General features: G+C 43.7%; 1 protein-coding gene across 3 annotated transcripts in view; it reads right to left on the reverse strand.

Annotated features, from left to right (window-relative positions):
• ACSL1 (acyl-CoA synthetase long chain family member 1) overlaps positions 1-15,408 on the reverse strand; it is a 307,865-nt gene that overhangs the window by 69,393 nt on the left and 223,064 nt on the right. The window contains exon 1 of one of the 3 annotated variants that reach the window (XM_030831048.2): positions 2,763-2,934. The exons of the other annotated variants lie outside the window; for them this stretch is intronic. The gene's annotated coding sequence lies outside the window, so the exon portion shown is untranslated. Of the gene's footprint in view, positions 1-2,762; positions 2,935-15,408 lie in introns of those variants that run through there. 3 annotated transcript variants of the gene reach the window in all.

Consider the following 15,408-nt stretch of genomic DNA (forward strand, 5'->3'; position numbering starts at 1 on the left):
GTGTTGCCTCCAACACAGTTAAGAAATTCTAAATGTTAGGATGTGAGAAAGCAGAAAAATGAACCGAACTCAAATTATGTGACCCTTTTCTCTTGTCACTGTGGTACAAATTATGTATCACCTCGAGCTTACACAAACTAGGATTTCTTAAGAGCTGGCATTCAGCATTTTAGATGAGGAAAGGGTGAGGAAATGGCATGGAGTTGCGGACACAAGCACTGGTAAGTTTGCCTCTACCTTCTAGTTCATCACGTACAGCTATGACTTCGGGGCTTGTGCTTGTTTAAAAGCTCTCCAAAGCTCCTTTAAGTACTAGAACGTTGAAACTCAAACTCAACCCCTGGCACCTTCTCTGTTCCCTGAGACTTGGCCTCCAGGCAGGAGTGTCAAAGCAAAGTGACTCTAATGTGTTTGTCTGCACATCAAGTTGGACCGATAACCTTCAATAAAAACTCTGGCATCTTTGATCTCCCTCCTGACTGGCCACGGCCTGTCAGACAGCAGAGCTTGAAGAGGACTTAGGATAACTACAGCTCTGAGCTGCCTTAAAGGATGTTCTTTTGTATTTTCTAAGACAGGGAGTCTAACACATTGCATCATCCAAACAATACTGTTCACAAAACGTGATCAATTCTGTCAACACTGACAGAATTTGGTTATAACAGATAGTAAATGCAAAAGAATAATGGACATAGGTGGCAAATTTGCACAATAAATTCAGCAACCGACCTTAAAAAATTATCTATTCCCCCAAGGTTACTGAGTATCACATCTAGAAACTACTACTATTCCTACAAGTCTCCCTCTTTCCAGAAAAGTGAAACTTGAAGGGAGAGAGGAGAAATCCCCAGCTGTAATGACAAAACATGATCTTTCCCCAGGCCCTCCTCCAAACTTCCACAAGACAGCTACATCAAAAACCAAAGATGTAACCAGCCCTGGATATCAAGCAGGACACTGTGGCGTGCGGTACACTGTCAGCTATTCCAAAGCTCAACCAGAAGCAGAGACAGTTATGAACACTTGACCTTTGTGATATAAACAGACACCTGTCTCTACCTGCCTTTGTCACAAGTATCTATCTCTTAAATGCCCCAAATTTAAAAGCCCAGAGATTCTTTTTAGTCAGGCTGCTCACAACGATAATAAAAATACTGCCAAACTATGCATAACAGAGACGGGAAGGAAATAGGTCAACATGCTTATAATTGTGAGAGAAGGGCGATTTAATAAAAGTCTTTTCATTTTACAGCAAATGCAGAAAACAGAAATCTGTAACACATGGTCTATGATGCGTCTATCTTATTTTAAGTGGGGGAGGGAGGTATGAAGTGTGCTACTCTTCAGGGTTTGCTTTTTCTAGTCACAGAATTTTAGCTGTGAAAGACTTTGGTCTAATGCAGTCTTTTCCAAATGAGGAGTCAAGTTTCATACTAGGAAGGGATTCTCCCAGTTGAGTCAGAATAAGAAAAAAAGTCTCCCAGGACTGGCTCTACCCTGATGGCAAGCGAAGGTGAAAGTCCCACCTTCTCAAGCCCACCCAACCAGACTGTCAACTCAGACTTTAAGTTTTAAGCCAATCTAACCTGCCACCTCCATCTGAAAACGCTGCATCAAACCAGAGGTTTTGACTGGCTTTTTGTTTGTTAAGTGTTAAGCAAATAATTGTTTACATTGAGATAATCACAGGTGAAATCTGTGTCAGAAACAAATTTAACCAGTTTCTCTTATGCTAAGCAAAGGTCAAGAATAAAAGTAAGAATATTAACAGTTAGGGCACTCTGTATATTCCTGCATCAACAAGAAGCTTAAAAGTCTGAACTTTCAAAGGCAAGGGCACTTTTATAATGGTCTTAGTTAAGCTCCATAACCTTGAAAGTGAGTGGGGTGGGGAAGGAGTCTGGTCTCTCGGTTCTCGCGCACGTGTTCATTCAAGTCACCGTCTAGGCTACACGGTAATAGATAACATGATTTTTGCTTCCTAATTTCAAAACATGCCAGGCTCTTTGTTCATTCAAGTCACCGTCTAGGCTACAAGGTAATAGATAACATGATTTTTGCTTCCTAATTTCAAAACATGCCAGGCTCTTTAAATGACTCCATCACGGCCATGTGCAGCGGATATGGGCACTCCTCTGCAAGCACCGCGAGAATTTCCACATGGTGGCAACAGACTTTTGATGCTGCCTTTGACCCTCCCGCGGGCGCTGCGCGCAGGGGCCACCGTCACGCCGAGGCTGGGAGACCGCCTGCTCCGATGCTTCCACGCGCGGTCCGAGAGCGCCTGAAACCCCGCCACGGGGGCAGGAAGGAGGCCGCGGCCCAGAGAGCACCGTCACGGCCCCGCCGGATCATCGCCTGGTATCTGCAACTCCGGGTCCGGCTTCCCGCCGGGCCGGTCCCCGCCGCCACACAAACAAGGACCCGGTCCGGCGGCGCGCGTCACACGCACCACGCCGTGCACCAGCCCCAAACCCGCGCCGCCCGTGGGGAGCTGCGGGCCGGCATCCCCGGCTCCGGCACGGGAAGCGGCGGCGGCTAGGGCGGCCCGGAGGCCTCCGCGGCGGCGGGAACCCGAGGAGCTGCGGGGCAGAGGCCAGAAAAGCGGAACGTCCCTGCGAGCCGAGGCCCTGTTCGCGTGCCTCCGCTGCGGCCGCAACCTCCTGGGCTCGGGCCGGCAGGGCAGCCTCAGCCCCGCGCCCCGCCGAGACGCCGGCGCCGCAGCGGGCACGGATGCGGCTCCCCGCGGCAGGAGCACTCACCTCCTCCACAGGCTCGGCTGTGCACCGCCGGCTGTCACCGCAGCCCACTGCTGACCCCGAGCCGACTTCGGATCCTATTTAAGGGGGCCGCCGCCACTGCGTGGCTGGCTACGCCCCACGCCCCGCCGCCTTGTAGCCAGGCTGCGGCGGGTGCTCGTGCCGCGCCCGCCCCGCCCCGCCCCGCCCGCCGCGTTCTCGCCTTCCCGTCTGGTCGCGCGCATGCCGGGAGGGCACGGAGTGTCCCGGGGCACACGTATCTCTAGTCGTCCGAACTGCCGTGGATTTCGTAATGAGTCCGAGGAAGGGCAAGGGGTAAATTGTGGTGGCTCAGCCCGGAAGGCTGCGGTGCTGCGGCGGCCGGGAAACGCCGTTTTGCGTTTTCCACCCGCAACCGCGTGCCCCGCTGACTCCTTGGCGGGAGGGGGCTTTTGCAGTGAGGGGCCCTGGGGGCCCGAGGACTTTCCTTTCCTATTTTCGTTGGCAGCGACGTGCGTAACCCCTTTTAACCTGATTTCACTACGGCCCCCACATAGAGTTTCGCCACACTCCCTGGCTGGGAAGGGTCTCGTCTGGATTTCTGCAGAGCCCTGGACATGAAGCAACCCGGACAGATGAGCCCAGGTATAGGTGGAGCAGAGCGCATGCTCGACATCGCTCAAGGGCGGTGTTCACCTGACAATTCTTGTGGCCTGTCCACTGCTCAGTCCTGGCTGTGCTATTTTGAGGACTTCTGTCTGCGAGCATGCGATGCCGATTTGGGGCTTTCAGAAGCCAACGCAATTTTTTTCAGGCTCGGAGCCCAAATGTTATTTTTCCTCTTAGCACCTGTGGCCTGCCAGTATCCTTAACCTCTAATACCGGTGGTCCCAGTTACAGTGGCGCTTGTGCCCCGCAGTGCGTGGAGGGCACTTATCTAGTACTGCTTGGAATTGGAGGCAGGAGAAGAATTATTGTTGTAATAAACACCTCTAATAATGACAGATAACTTTTACTGAAACATTTCACACACATTATTTTATTGAATCTTCATCATAACCCTATGAGGTGGGTGCAGTCATTATTCCCTTTTCACAGATTCAGAAACTGAGGCCCAGAGAGGTTGAATGCTAGTGAGGGCAAAAGTCACTGGGAACTCAGGCAGTCGGCCTCCAGAGCACGTCCATAATAGTCAGGCCGTGCAAGTGTACTTGTACTTAACATTCTGGTGAACTTGTGCTCACAGAGACCTCAAAGCGGACTGCAGCTGACTCCACGATAATCTCCTAAGGACTTCCCCCTGGGCTTCTCTCACTGCTCCAGAAGCTGATGGTGAGGCAGCCCACACCCCGGCGGCCTCTACAACAGCTCACTTCTCCTAGGCCCCCTTCTCATCTAGATCTGCTAGATCTTGACTCTCCACTTAAAAGAAAAAAATGGACTCCACTTTCGTTTGTATGGGTTTCCACTTGCTAATCCTGGATTTAGATCTCTGCCTGTGTCTCCTTCTCCGCACCCATAATTTCATCATTTCAGCCCCTCCTTTGCCCCCTGACTTCTCCTGCCGGTCCTTCAGCCCCGGTGCCTCCTCAGATGCTTCCCAAGGTCTGTGGTGCATTAGTTTGCTGGGGCAACCATAACTAAGTGCCACAAACTGGGTGGCTTAAGCAACAGAAAAGTATCGTCTTACAGTTCTGGAGGCTAGATGTTCAAAATCAAGGTGAGAGCAGAGTTGGTTCCCTCTGAAGGCTGTGTGGGGAGACTCTGTTCCAGGCCTCTCTCTAGAGCCGTCCTCTCCCTATGTCTCTTTGTGTGGCTCTCCCTCCATATGTGCCTGTGTCCAGATTTCTCCATATAAGGACACCAGTCCAACTGGATTAGGGTCCACAATAATGACCCCACTTTAACATGATTACCTCTGTAAAGACTCTATCTCCAGATAAGGTCACATTCTGAGGTCCTAGGGGTTAATACTTCAACGTATAAATGGGGGGGCCCTCAATTCCACCCATAACATGTCACAGTTGTCATTGGCTGCCTCCTCTTATCCCTTCCCTCTCCAGGGACACTTTTCTCCTAATGAGCATGCCTGTCCCTGGGTTCTAGCCCTTAATTCAGGCTCTAGACCGGGACCGGCACACGACCGGGGATTGCATCTCGATTCCTAGCCCGCTGGCAGAAGCTACTCTGTGACGCTGGGAAGCAACTTCACTCCCCAGAAGTCCAGGTTTCCCCTCAGGAATTAAGGGGGCTAGAAGAAATAATTTCTCAGGTCCTTTTCGGCACTAACACTTCTTTTTAACATCTTGATTGGAGTATAATTGCTTTACAATGTTGTATTAGTTTCTGCTGTATAACAAAGTGAATCAGCTATACATATACATCACCTCCCTCTTGCATCTCCCTCCCACCCTCCCTATCCCACTCTTCTAGGTGGTCACAAAGACTTTTTATAAAGCCTTTGCTCTGTAATCATTTCAAAAACTTTCACAGTTTATGGGGTTGTCCTGTGACCATCAGATATAGACATGATGGGTGGCAGTATTGCACAGAAGTTGAGAACACAGGCTTTGGGATTGGGCCAACCTGCATAAAGCCCCATTCCATCCTCTGTAAAACGAGATTAAGAGTACGGACCTTAGAAGGGTGTCACAAGGACTGCCATCCTCTGGCCTCAGTCTTCTCATTAAATGAAAGTTCCAGACTCCACAGCTGGGGGTTCCATTTTGTGACTCGCGTAGAAGTAGGAATCCAGTCTCAAACCTCTTTTCTACTTTATTTCTTCCAAAAGACTCTCTACCTGAGCGACCAAGAGCCAACTGGATGTTTCAGTGCAATGAATTTCCTAACAGAAGCTTGAGTCTTCTCAGTTGTTCTCACCCCCATTACATTTTGGCTTGATTAGAATTTTGTGGCTAATTCCAGCTAGATCTAAATCTACATCAATCTTCTAGAGAAGCTAAAGTGAGTCAAAGTCCTCCTTTGGAGACAAGCTGAGGGGCAGGTTGACAATGGCCTTGTCTCCAAAGCCCTCACTTGCAGTTGCCCCCTGTGAAGTTGTGATGATTATTAATCGTCTACATCTGTTGCTTTTGAGCATGGTCCTCTGAACTAAGCCACATCAGTTAATAATGGCTGGATTGTGAAGCAACTATATTCCAATAAAAATTTTTTTTAAATGTATGAACAATTAAAAAAAAATGGCTGGGACTTCCCTGGTGGTCCAGTGGGTAAGACTATGCGCTCCCAATGCAGGGGGCCCAGGATTGATCCCTGGTCGGGGAACTACATCTCGCATGCATGCCACAACTAAGAGTTTGTATGCCACAACTAAAAAATCCCACATGCCGCAACGAAGATCCTGCGTGATGCAACTAAGACCCGGCACAGCTAAAATAAATAAAGTAAGTAATAATGGCCAATGTGCTTTTACTTCCAGACCTTGGGAGGTGGATGGTTAAAGAAAGGGTTGGCATCAGTAGACATCTACGTTAGACATATAACTGTCTCCCCCATGAAACTGTAAGTGTCTGGAGAGCAGGCACTGTATCCTATTAATCTTCATAAACCACCACCACCCCACACGCCTATGCAAGTCCTAGCATACTATTTACAAACAGTACATACTCAGTTGTTGAACTGGACATACTTTTCTAACTATTCACACATGATCAAACAAGCATGGATCCAGGTTTTGTGGAACTGGAAGTTTATGTAATTTAGGGGGCCTCCTTAAGAAAATTACAAAGTTGAATACAAAAGAGAAAGTTTCTATAGATTGAAACAAGAAATAAAAATAAATTTCAAATTTTAAAACTTTATAACACCATACACTTCACAAAAACTAGGAGAAATCTAAACATTTTATTAATTTTTTCCGACCTCTATAATAAGTTTTTACCGCTACCATTTTGGCTGCATACTCATTAATTGCTTCTTTATATGAGATTTTTTAAAAGTTTATTTATTTATTTAAAATAATCTCTATTTTTAAAAATATTTATTTATTTATTATTTATTTTTGTCTGCGTTGGGTCTTCGTTGCTGCACGCGGGCTTTTTCTAGTTGTGGTGAGCGGGGGCTACTCTTCATTGCAGTGCGCGGGCTTCTCATTGCGGTGGCTTCTCTTGTTGCAGAGCACAGGCTCTAGGCACACAGACTTCAGTAGTTGTGGCACATGGGCTCAGTAGTTGTGGCTCGCGGACTCTAGAGCACGGGCTCAATAGTTGTGGCGCATGGGCTTAGTTGCTCCGTGGCATGTGGGATCTTCCTGGACCAGGGCTCAAATCTGTGTCCCCTGCATTGGCAGGCGGATTCTTAACCACTGCACCACCAGGGAAGTCCTAAAATTTATTTTTTAGAACAGTTTTAGATTTACAGAAAAATTGCAGAATTTCCATGAACCCCACACCCAATTTCTGCTATTATTAATATCTAACATTAGTATGATACATTTGCTTTTAGTTTTTGCTTTCTTTTCTTTAATTTTTTTATTCTTGAATTTTCTTTTTTATTTTTTATGCAGCAGGTTCTTATTAGTTATCTATTTCATACATATTAGTGTATATATGTCCATCCCAATCTCCCAGTTCATCCCACCCCGCCCCCTGCTCTCCTCCTTGGTGTCCATACGTTTGTTCTCTACATCTGTGCCTCTGTTTCTGCCTTGCAAATGGGTTCATCTGTATCATTTTTCTAGATTCCACATATATGTGTTAATATACGATATTTGTTTTTCTCCTTCTGACTTACTTTACTCTGTATGACAGTCTCTAGGTCCATACACTTCTCTACAAATGACCCAGTTTTGTTCTTTTTATGGCTGAGTAATATTCCATTGTATATATGTACCACATCTTCTTTATCCATTCGTCTGTCGATGGGCATTTAGGTTGCTGCCATGACCTGGCTATTGTGAATACTGCTGCAATGAACATTGGGGTGCATGTGTCTCTTTTTTTTAAATTTAATTTTATTTATTTTTTTATACAGCAGGTTCTTATTAGTTATCTCTCTCTTTTTTTTAGTGTTTTTATCTTCATTTTTTAAAAAAATATTTATTTATTTATTGAATTTTAGAATTTTATTTATCTTTTTATACAGCAGGTTCTCATTAGTTATCCATTTTATACATATTAGAGTATATATGTCAGTTCCAATCTCCCAATTCATCACACACACACCCCCCGCCAGTTTCCCCCCTTGGTGTCCATATATTTGTTCTCTACATGTGTCTCTGTTTCTGCCCTGCAAACTGGTTCATCTGTACCATTTTTCTAGATTCCACATATATGTGTTAATATACGATATTTGTTATTCTCTTTCTGACTTACTTCACTCTGTATGACAGTCTCTAGATCCATCCACGTCTCGACAAATGACCGAATTTCGTTCCTTTTTATGGCTGAGTAATATTCCATTGTATATATGCACCACATCTTCTTTATCCATTCGTCTGTCGATGGGAATTTAGGTTGCTTCCATGACCTGGCTATTGTAAATAGTGCTGCAATGACCATTGGGGTGCATGTGTCTTTTTGAATTATCGTTTTCTCTGGGTATATGCCCAGTAGTGGGATTGCTGGGTCATATGGTAATTCTATTTTTAGTTTTATAAGGAACCTCCATGCTGTTCTCCATAGTGGCTGTATCAATTTACATTCCCACCAACAGTGCAGGAAGGTTCCCTTTTCTCCACACCCTCTCCAGCATTTGTTGTTTGTAGATTTTCTGATGATTCCCATTCTAACTGGCATGAGGTGATACCTAATTGTAGTTTTGATTTGCATTTCTCTAATAATTAGTGATATTCAGCAGCTTTTCATGTGCCTCTTGGCCATCTGTATGTCTTTGGAGAAATGTCTATTTAGGTCTTCTGCCCATTTTTTGATTGGGATTTTTGTTTTTTTAATATTGAGCTGTATGAGCTGTTTACATATTTTGGAGATTAATCCTTTGTTGATTCATTTACAAATATTTTCACCCATTCTAAGGGTTGTCTTTTTGACTTATTTATAGTTTCCTTTGCTTTGCAAAAGCTTTTAGGTATCATTAGGTCCCATTTGTTTATTTTTGTTTTTACTTCCATTACTCTAGGAGATGGGTCAAAAAAGATCTTGCTGTGATTTATGTCAAAGAGTGTTCTTCCTGTTTTCCTCTAAGAGTTTTATACTGTCCGGTCTTACATTTAGGTCTTGAATCCATTTTGAGTTTATTTTTGTGTATGGTGTTAGGGAGTGTTCTAATTTCATTCTTTTATATTTACCTGTTCAGTTTTCCTGGCACCACTTATTGAAGAGACTGTCTTTTCTCCATTGTATACCCTTAGCTCCTTTGTCATAGATTAGTTGACCATAGGTGTGTATATTGAAGAACCCTTGCATCCCTTGGATAAATCCGACTTGATCAAGGTGTATGATCCTTTTAATGTGTTGTTGGATTCTGTTTGCTAGTATTTTGTTGAGGATTTTTGCATCTATATTCATCAGTGACATTGGACTGTAATTTTCTTTTTTTGTAGTATCTTTGTCTGGTTTTGGTATCAGGGTGATGGTGGCCTCATAGAATGAGTTTGGGAGTATTCCTTCCTCCTCAATTTTTTGGAAGAGTTTGAGAAGGATGGGTGTCAGCTCTTCTCTAAATGTTTGACAGAATACACCTGTGAAGCCATCTGGTCCTGGATTTTTGTTTGTTGGAAGATTTTTAATCACAGTTTCAATTTCATCACTTGTGAGTGGTCTGTTCATATTTTCTATTTCTTCCTACTTCAGTCCTGGAAGGTTTTACCTTTCTAAGAATTTGTCCATTTCTTCCAGGCTGTCAGTTTTATTGGCATAGTGTTGCTTGTAGTAGTCTCTTATGATGCTTTGTATTTCTGTGGTGTCCGTTGTAACTTCTCCTTTTTCATTTCTAAATTTATTGACTTGAGTTCTCTCCCTCTCTTCCTGATGAGTCTGGCTAAAGCTTTATCAACTTTGTTTATCTTCTCAAAGAACCAGCATTTAGTTTAATTGATCTTTGCTATTGTTTTCTTTGTTTCTATTTCATTTATTTCTGCTCCGATATTTGTGATTTCTTTCCTTGTATTAACTTTGGGTTTTGTTTGTTCTTCTTTCTCTAGTTCCTTTAGGTGTTAGATTAGATAGTTTACTTGAGGTTTTTCTTGTTTCTTGAGGTAGGATTGTATTGGTATAAACTTCCCTCTTAGAACTGCTTTTGCTGCATCTCATAGGTTTTGGATGGTCGTGTTTTCATTGTCATTTGTCTCTAGGTAGTTTTTGATTTCCTCTTTGATTTCTTTAGTGATCTCTTGGTTATTTAGTAATGTATTGTTTAGCCTCCATGTGTTTGTGTTTTTTACGTTTTTTTCCCTGTAATTTATTTCTAATCTCATAGCGTTGTGGTTGGAAAAGATACTTGAAATGATTTCAATTTTCTTAAATTTACCAAGGCTTGATTTGTGACCCAAGATGTGATCTATCCTGGAGAATGTTCCATGTGCACTTGGGAAGAAAGTGTAATCTGCTGTTTGAGGATGGAATGTTGCATAAATATCAATTAAATCTATCTGGTCTACTGTGTCATTTAAAGCTTTTGTTTCCTTATTAATTTTCTGTATGGATGATCTGTCCATTGGTGTAAGCGAGGTGTTAAAATCCCCCACTATTATTGTGATACTGTCGATTTCCTCTTTTATAGCTGTTAGCATTTGCCTTATGTGTTGAGGTGCTCCTATGTTGCGTGCATATATATTTACAATTGTTATATCTTCTTCTTGGATTGATCCCTTGATCATTATGTAGTGTCCTTCCTTGGCTCTTGTAACACCCTTTATTTTAAAGTCTATTCTATCTGATACGAGTATTGCTACTCCAGCTTTCTTTTGACTTCCATTTGCATGGAATATCTTTTTGCATCCCCCACTTTCAGTCTGTATGTGTCCCTAGGTCTGAAGTGGGTCTCTTGTAGACAGCATATATATGGGTCTTATTGTTGTACCCATTCAGTGAGCCTGTGTCTTTTGGTTGAAGCATTTAATCCATTGACATTTAAGGTAATTATTGATATGTGTGTTCTGAATTACCATTTTCTGAATTGTTTTGGGTTTGTTTTTGTAGGTCCTTTTCTTCTCTTGTGTTTCCCACTTAGAGAAGTTCCTGTAGCATTTGTTGTAGAGCTGGTTTGGTGGTGCTGAATTCTCTTAGCTTTTGCTTGTCTGGAAAGCTTTTGATTTCTCCGTCAAATCTGAATGAGACCCTTGCTGGGTAATCTTGGTTATAGGTTCTTCCCTTTCATCACTTTAAATATATTGTGCCACTCCCTTCTGGCTTGTAGAGTTTCTGCTGAGAAAGCAGCTGTTAACGTTATGGGAGTTCCCTTATTTGTCATTTTTCCCTTGTTGCTTTTAATAATTTTTCCTTGTCTTTAATTTTTGTCAGTTTGATTACTATGTGTCTTGGCGTGTTTCTCCTTGGTTTTATCCTGCCTGGGACCCTCTGCGCTTCCCGGACTTGGGTGGCTATTTCCTTTCCCATGTTAGGGAATTTTTTGACCATAATCTCTTCAAATATTTTCTCGGGTTCTTTCTCTTTTTCTTCTCCTTCTGGGACCCCTATAATGCGAATGTTAGTGCATTTAATGTTGTCCCAGAGGTCTCTTAGGCTGCCTTCATTTCTTTTCATTCTCTTTTATTTATTCTATTCCTTGGCAGTGATTTCCACCATTCTGTCTTCCAGGTCACTTATCTGTTCTTCTGCCTCAGTTATTCTGCTATTGATTCCTTCTAGTGTAGTTTTCATTTCAGTTATTGTATTGTTCATCTCTGTTTGTTTGTTCTTTAATTCTTCTAGGTCTTTGTTAAACATTTCTTGCGTCTTCTCGATCTTTGCCTCCATTCTTTTTCTGAGGTCCTGGATCATCTTCACTATCATTATTCTGAAGTCTTTTTCTGGAAGGTTGCCTATCTCCACTTCATTTAGTTGTTTTTCTGGGATTTTATCTTGTTCCTTCATTTGGTACATCGTCCTCTGCCTTTTCATTTTGTCTATGTTTCTGTGAATGTGGTTTTTGTTCCACAGGCTGCCCGATTGTAGTTCTTCTTGCTTCTGCTGTCTGCCCTCTGGTGGATTAGGCTATCTAAGAGGCTTGTGTAAGTTTCCTGATGGGAGGGACTGTTGGTAGGTAGAGCTCTGATGGGCAGAGCTTAGTAAAACTTTAATCTGCTTGTCTAGTGATGGGTAGGGCTGAGTTCCCTCCCTGTTTGTTGTTTGGCCTGAGGTGACCCAGCACTGTAGCCTGCAGGCCCTTTTGTGGAGCTAATGGCAGACTCTGGGAAGGCTCATACCAAGGAGTACTTCCCAGAACTTCTGCTGCCAGTGTCCTTGTCCTCATGGTAAGCCACAGCTGGCCCCTGCCTCTCTGGGAGACCCTCCAACACTAGCAGGTAGGTCTGGTTAAGTCTCCCCTGGGGTCACTGCTCCTTCCCCTTGGTCCCGATCCACACACTACTTTGTGTGTGCCCTTCAAGAGTAGAGTCCCTGTTTCCCCAAGTCCTGTCGAAGTCCTGCAATCAAATCCCACTAGCCTTCCATGTCTGATTCTCTGGGAATTCCTCCTCCTGTTGCCAGGCCCCCAGGCTGGGATGCCTGACGTGGGGCTCAGAACCTTCACTCCACTGGGTGGACTTCTGTGGTATAAGTGTTCTCCAGTTTGTGAGTGACCCACCCAGCAGTTATGGAATTTGATTTTATTGTGATTGTGCCCCTCCTACCCTCTCATTGGGGCGTCTCCTTTGTCTTTGGATGTGGGGTATCTTTTTTGGTGAGTTCCAGTGTCTTCCTGTTGATGATTGTTCAGCAGTTTGTTGTGATTCTGGTGCTCTCGCAAGAGGGAGTGAGCACATGTCCTTCTGCTCTGCCATCTTGTTTTAATGAATTAAAACAAGATGTTTGTTTTAATGAATTTTTTTTTGGCCATGCCAGGTCTTAGTTGTAGCATGTAGGATCTTTGTTGCGGGGTGCAGGATCTTTAGTTGTGGCGCATGGGATCTTTTATTTGCAGCATGTGAGATCTAGCTCCCCAACCAAGGATCAAACCTGGGCCCCCTGCATTGGGAGCGTGGAGTCTTAACCACTGGACCACCAGGGAAGTCCCCAGTATGGTACATTTGCTAACATTAATGAGCCACCATTGATACTTTTTTATAACTAAAGTTTATACTTCATTCAGATTCCCTTATTTTTTACCTAATGTCCTTTTCCTGTTCCTGACCAGACACTATACTACATTTTGTGGTTGTATCTCCTTAGACTCCTCTTGGCTGTGACAGTTTCTCAGACGATCCTTGTTTTTGATCTTGACAGTTTTGAGAAATACTGGTTATTTTATTTTGTAAAATGTCCTTCTATTGGGATTTGTCCGGGGTTTTTCTCACAATAAGTATGGATTTTGGGGAAGGAAGACCACATATGATATTTTTATTATATAATTTTCTACAGAGAGAATAGAAGGAAAGTTCATTCTTTTCCTTCAGCATGGTTGATGGAATTTTTTTTTAATGATAGCTTTGATTAGCTGTTGATGAGAACCAGATCCAGTGCTTTCCATTTTAAAGAAACGCTGATCAGAAGAATTTTCAGTAGTATAGCTTCTGGCTATGTACCTTTCACCCTGTGTTTCTCTTTCATTGCCCAAATACTTCCAGATGCCTTAGGACAGGTTGATAAGGAAATATGAGCACTGGCCCTGAGATTTTCTGCCAGGATACTGCGTGAGTTGGCAGAGAGAATAGTCCTGAAGGCTTTCTTACACTTTGAGGTTATGAATATGCGTGCAAGTGACTGAACATCCCATATATATCTCCCCAAACCCACAGTAATATATGCCCAACTCCAGTTCCCCTTAGCTGGGTGCCAAAAACGACCTGACCACTTCAGCACTGCCAAGGGAGGGGTGGTGACAGAGGGGACTTGGAGTAGAGAATGGCAACAGTGTTAACTGATTGCAGTTAAATTATCTTACTTTTGCAAATTTTGCAGAAACATTGAACTATGTGAACATGTTGCTAGAGCCCTTTCCAGGTCTTACAAGGGGCTCCTGTAAGGAAGGGACCTGAAAATTAAGCTACGTTAGCTTCACAGTTGGCAGGACTTTTTGCAGAGCTACCGTGCTACTGGTCAGATTTGCTAGTGCAGCTCTCTTGTGCTTCCAGCAATAGGGAGGGAGGATATTTCTCCAAAATGACACTGTTCTGGAGCTACTGATGATTATCACATGGTCTTTAGTTGCCCTAATGAAGCCATAGTCCTCCCGTCTCCCACATCCCTTTTATTTTTTAAATGCACTTGGACCACCGACTCTGTTAACTTTATGAGGGAGAGCTAGACCACAGCTGCGCAGGCAGTGACTTCTCTGGGTTTGCCCCTCTTCCTCCTGGGTGAGGGTCCACCAGCTCTCCTAGAGGCGCTCTCCAGGCCCTCTCCTGGCTTTTCAGGGCTGCCCCAACACAGAGCTGTTGGATGAGGACAGGACTTCCAGACTCTATCCTGCACTCCCACAACACTAGACTTTCTGTTTCTTGAGGTGGGATGAAGATTGTTTTTTAGTCCATCAAATAGAAATTGTAAGAACCCCAATCTTCCAATTCAACTGGCTTCTCATTGTCAACCAATGAAATTCAAACTCTTTATCAGAACTTGTGAGACGCCCTTCATAAGATGCTGGTTGCTTTTCTCACCAGCGAGCTCTCTGGCCACTCCCCTCTCCAGCTGCGTGGAACTACTTGCAGGTTAAGAGCTAAAGTTTTGAAGTCAGACCATTTGAATTCAAATTCCACAATTTGCCGGTTGCAGACCTAGGGCAAAAACCCCTCTGGACCCTAGCTTTCTCATCTGCCAAATGAGTATAGTACTGTATTTTGTCCAATCTAAATCAAAATCAATTGTAAGATGCACCATTACTTTATGTACCCCTGAAAAAGAAAAAAAAAATGTTGCGCGTTATAACTGCAAGACATCATCTGTTGGGTGATGCATCCTATATTGATTAGCTTTTATAGCAAATCACCTTAAAACTAAGTGGCTTAAAACAATGATCGTTTATTAGCTTATGATTCTGTGGGCTGGCACTTGGGCCAGGTTCAGCTAGTCAGTTCCTCTGTTAGTCTCTCTTGGGCTCTCTCTTGCAGCTGGTCAGCTGGTGGATAAACTGGGGCCAGATGGTCCAGGGATGGCCTCGCTCACATGTTTGATGGTTGTCAGGCTATCTGCTGGGGTCCTTTAGTTTTCTTCCACACGGCCACTTCAGTTAGCTAGTTCAAGCATGTTCAATCGGTGGTCTCAAGGCTGTAACTCAGCGAAGGGGACAAGCCCCAATGTACAATTGCTTTTCAAACCTCTGCTTGCATCATGTTTGCTGCTCTTCCATTGGCCAAAGCAAGCCACATGACCATGTCAAGAATCCATGTGGGAAGGAACTACCCAAGGACATGGATACAAGGAGGGGAACCGTGGTGGCCATTTTGCAAACTATGTACCTCACATCCTGATTCTAGAGATGTAAAAATTAAAAAATAAAATCTGGAAAATTATGCAGCTAAGAATACACAAAATATAGTAATAGTGATGGACTAGACTTGTTATGGTGATAACTAGACTTATTATGGTGATCATTT

Source organism: Globicephala melas, chromosome 21, assembly GCF_963455315.2.
Source record: "Globicephala melas chromosome 21, mGloMel1.2, whole genome shotgun sequence".
Taxonomy (NCBI): Eukaryota; Metazoa; Chordata; class Mammalia; order Artiodactyla; family Delphinidae; genus Globicephala; species Globicephala melas.